General features: G+C 41.2%; 1 pseudogene; it reads left to right on the top strand.

The window, feature by feature from the left end:
* Positions 1 to 1,292: 1,292 nt before the first annotated feature.
* On the top strand, positions 1,293 to 4,214 carry LOC125548431 (annotated as a pseudogene).
* Positions 4,215 to 4,907: the final 693 nt, after the last annotated feature.

Below are 4,907 nucleotides of genomic sequence, written 5' to 3' on the forward strand. Positions count from 1 at the left end.
ACAGAAGCACAGAGCCCCTGTCCAATTTCTTTCCCTTCATATCTATACCTAATAATAAAGGGCCTATTGCTTCTGGCGGTATGTCATTAAAATTGCAAAATATTACCCAATGCCACCTATAAGTGACAAAAACGTTTTGCACGGGATCCCCCGCCTGGGCCGGCCCAAGCATAGGAACCTACTATACCGTTTGGGCCGGCACATGTGCGCACGCCAGTTTTTTAGTTTCTTTTTTATTTTTTTACTTTAAATAATTAGCAATTTCCAAAAGCTTTTGAAATTTTAAAAAACTGAGTATTTTTGAAATAAAATGTCCAAGAAAACATAAAATGTTTGTGAATTTAAAACATGCTCAGGATTTTTCTAAAAATATTCGCATATTCAAAGAAATGTTCGTGATTTTGGAAAAATGTTCATAAAATAAAAGAGTATATCAGTTTGAAAAAAAGTCCGTGTATTAAAAATTATTAATTAAACTGAAAAAATGTTTGCTAATTCGAAAAATATCGTAAATTTTGGAAAACATTTCTTGAATTACAAAAGAGTTTATTGTTTCATAAAATGTTTGTTGATTCAGAAAATGTTCATGCATTTCAAAAAATGTTCGTGGTTTTCAAAAAATATCCAACAATTTCGAAAAAAATGTTCCTCTATACTAGAATTGTTCGCCGATTCAAAAGAAAATGCTTAAAAACCGTCCGCAATGTAAAAAAATGTCACAATTTTTAAAGTTTTTTTTGTAAATAGTAAAAAATGTTCCCAAATTTGTGAAGTGTTCACGAATGATCGAATACGTAGTTAAACAGTAATGCTTCTGAGTGTTTGTGACTTACACCCGCGTGAATTTTGAAGAGTTAACTGCCGGGTGGATTGGAATATTATAGTATGCTTTTAAAACAACGTTTTCTGAATTTCATAATAATTCTTTGAAGTACCAAGTTTTTTCACAACCACGATATTTTTTCGAAAATGTGAACATTGCTTCAATTTTTAATAAATTTCAAAAAAGAAACATTTTCTTGTATTTGTGAACAAATTTCCAAATCATGCGATGATGAGATGTGAACAGAATATGATCATCGCCATTGAAGATTATGACTTCTTTTTCTCCCGTTGCAACGCACGGACTCTCTTTTGCTAATCATCGATCAGAAAAGAAAAAGATAGCATCTGCCTTTCTCCCAACAAGAAGAAACCGCCTAACAATTCCACCGTCTATGATTCTTTTCTGCCTGACCAGTGGGCCCAGCAGGTTGATCGGTGTCATCTGATCTGACTATATACTGCCTCCGTTCGCTTTGCTCCGTCCTGCCCACTCCCCCGCTCGCTTTCCGCCACACCCGCGAAAACCCTACCTCCGGAGGCAACGCCGGGCGAGATGAAGGGCGGCGGCGATATCGAGGCGGGCACCGCGGTACCGAAGGGGACGACGGAGAGCCCCGAGCTGCGCTGGGCGCTCATCCGGAAGATCTACGTCGTCCTCTGCCTGCAGCTGCTCCTCACCGCCGCCGTCGCGGTCGTCTTCGTCAAAGTCAGCAGCATCCCGCGTTTCTTCGTCTCCTCCTACGCCGGCCTCGGGCTGTACGTCTTCATCCTCGTCTTCCCCTTCGTCGGTGAGGCCTCAAACCATTTCTCCTCCATTACGAATTTGTGATCCAATTGCAGCGAGGGTTTTTTCTTTTTGGTAAAAGAAACAGAGCCTGTATGTCAAGGCCTACAGGGGCTGTACAAAATTAAGTTACGACATACAACAAGTGCGTTTTAAACGCCACAAAACAAATATGTTGCACAATTATCGGAATCCACGGTCCCAATTTGGTAGATCTGAAGAAGATTTTCGTTTCGCTCTGTGAACTAGCCACTGGAGCTCTTTCTTGATTGTACGCCTGCAAGCATAAAGACTTGGAGTGAATCCCCTGAAAATAAAAGGTCGTTGCTTCCGGGCATTTCGACGAATTTGTATGCGTGCCATTTCATCATGTCCTTCCCGCAAAAAATAAAAGATTTAATTATGTCCGATTTTGAGGGCCTTGGTCACAGGACAGGACTAACTTTCCCTTTGCTTTCTTTGCATTCTCGTCCCTGCAAAGCTATGGATTACAACTCCTGTTTTTTGCAGGAACGTCCCATGCACTCTTAATTTTGCTATACTACTGTAGATTGGGACGTGGTAGCTTTGTGAATTGCAGCTGGAAGTTATTCTGTTTCTAAAATGCCTGTTAATTTTTGGTATGCAGTGCTGTGCCACTTGCTAAAATGCTTGTTGTTTTTACGCAGTGCTGTGCCCGCTGCACATCTACCGCCAGAAGCACCCAATCAACTTGCTGCTTCTTGGCGTCTTCACAGTGGCCATCAGCTTCTCTGTGGGCTTGACATGTGCCTTTACCAGTGGTACTCTTTCTGCTCCTAGCTTCTTCTTGAGTCGCTCTGCTGCTTATGTAAATCAGCACATGCTATCATCAGAATCTGATAGCTCCTGCACCATCAAATTCTTGAGTCACATCTGCCAACTCCTAGCCTGTTCACCATGTGCCTTTAATGCCCCTCTCATTGTGTTAATTCATTACATATCCATGGCTAGTAGATATTTTCGTACTATTAGCTTCCTACTGTTATCGTATGGCAATTGTGCTAGTCACCATGTGCGACAATTGATAGTTTCATACTGTTATTGTGAAGCATTTTGTTTGCGTGTGGACTGGGTTCAGAAATACATCCGCTGGCCAATTGCCATACCTGTGCAAATGGTAGACACGGCCAGGCAGCCCATGTGACTGTAGTTGATGCATTTTCCTAGTCTTGTTGAGGGCCAAATTGTAGCTGTTGGTCACCGTTTATGATTGATTGCTTGTCTGAGTTAGAAGCATTTGTAGTATTGCCAGCTAGCAGGATTACCTTTTTAGAAGAGCTGGCTTTGCTATTTTCAGCGGTTACTTTTTCACTAAGAAACTGGCAAACAGTAACCTTTGCTTTTCATAGAACATTGGTTGGAACTTGCATATATTTTTACTGTTTCTTCCGGCAACTATTTGTTTTAAGATACATAGTGTTATGATAGCAATAATATGTCAGCCGAGCTGCTCTTTGATCTGAAGGGCCGATTTGTCCAATAATATGCCAGCCGAGCTGCTCAAGTTGACATGGTTTTGGTAAGGACGTGATTTAGGTTGCAGGACTAGCTTAAACTTTTATCAAGATAGAAAGGATTTTCAGTTGATATATCATACTAGTGTCGTGATAAGACAATAGATGCTTCATGCATGTGCTGGTTAAATCTCATTGGATTAAAGTGATTGAAAATACATAATCTTTCGATTTAGACATAGTTATATTGACAGGCACTCTGTGATCTGTCATCCATTTGTGTTTGCGTTAGTGTTCACCACTGCATTTTGGGGTTGTACCAATTCCAAGGTTCTTTCTATCTTGTACCACATCGCAGGAGGTTGCTGCTAGTTTGCTTCTTCAATGCATCACTGCCATTTACTTCAGATTTTAGCATGCATGTGCTTTATTGTTTAGTCAAATTTACATGATAGTTCATTTAGAGATGTATGCGATGGTAAGAAAGCAATTAGTTCATTTAGTAGCCGTCCTCTTATATATATGTGTGTGTGTTTTGTACTTTGTTGGTAGGATGGGTTTTCTTTGATAAAGAACCACTGCTAAAATAGTCCGCTATGTGTGCAGGCAAGGTCATTTTGCAGGCTGGGATTCTTACAATTGTGGTTGTCTTGAGCCTCACTGCTTACACCTTCTGGGCTGCAAGGAGGGGCAAGGACTAGCTTCCTTGGTCCTTTCCTATTTGCTTCTCTGACGATTTTGCTCGTCTTTGCTTTCATTCAGGTTAGATGCCGTCCGTTCCCTTCTCTAGTTAGGTGTGTCGCCCATTTACCTATCAGTCTTCTCTATTCTATAATGCAAGTACTGATCATGACTTCTGTTTGCAGATCTTCTTCCCGCTGGGCAAGCTCTCTCACATGATCTATGGCACGCTGGCGGCACTCATCTTCAGTGGCTACATTGTCTATGACACGGGCAGCATCATCAAGCGTTACAAGTATGACGAGTATGTCTGGGCTGCCGTCACGCTCTACCTTGACATCATCAATCTGTTCCTGGGCCTGCTGACTCTGTTTAGGGCGTGTGACAACTAGGCACGTCTCCCTGCCCCTGCTCTCTCGTGCTTCAAATCCCGTCGACGAATTTGGTATCCTGATATGGTCTTGACATGGAAGAGTGTATAGGTTGTGTACTGTCTCGGCTGCATCGGTGAAAATGTTGCTTACGTTTATGTTGAGTTATCTCTAGCAGAGAGAAACGTAAAGCGAAACTGCGGCGGTTCTATCTATGGATGAGGTGGATGTTGATTGTCTTTAGATGTGCTGGATTGGTCGATTGGTGGTCCTGGGTTTATTTAGCTGGGTCTTTGACATGCTGGATTGGTGGTACTGGGTTTCTGATATCATTTATGTAGCTGCGTGGCTTCAGGACGAGGGCGATATTGTTTCCTAGCACATATGAATTGGTCTCTTGGCCCGTTTTGTGGATGGTGTTACTCGTGGACTATATATGAAATACTCCCTCCGGTCCTTTTTATTCTGCATATAAGAATTGTTTGAAGTCAAACTCTACAAAGTTTGACCATATTTATATGAAAAAATATCAACATCTACCATGATAAAGTTATACAACATGAAACTTTTAAGTCATGACGCATCTACTAGTATTGATTTCACATTGTGAATGTTGGTTTTTTGTTATAAAGTTGGGCAAACTTTACGAAGCTTGACTTCAGACAAATCTAATATGCAAACTAAAAAGGATCGGAGGGAGTAAATGAACAATCAGACCTATTCTACGCCAGAACTTTTTTTTTGAAAGATCCGGGGTTTCCGGCTTCATTG

Source organism: Triticum urartu, chromosome 3 (assembly GCF_003073215.2).
Source record: "Triticum urartu cultivar G1812 chromosome 3, Tu2.1, whole genome shotgun sequence".
In the NCBI taxonomy this organism is placed as follows: Eukaryota; Viridiplantae; Streptophyta; class Magnoliopsida; order Poales; family Poaceae; genus Triticum; species Triticum urartu.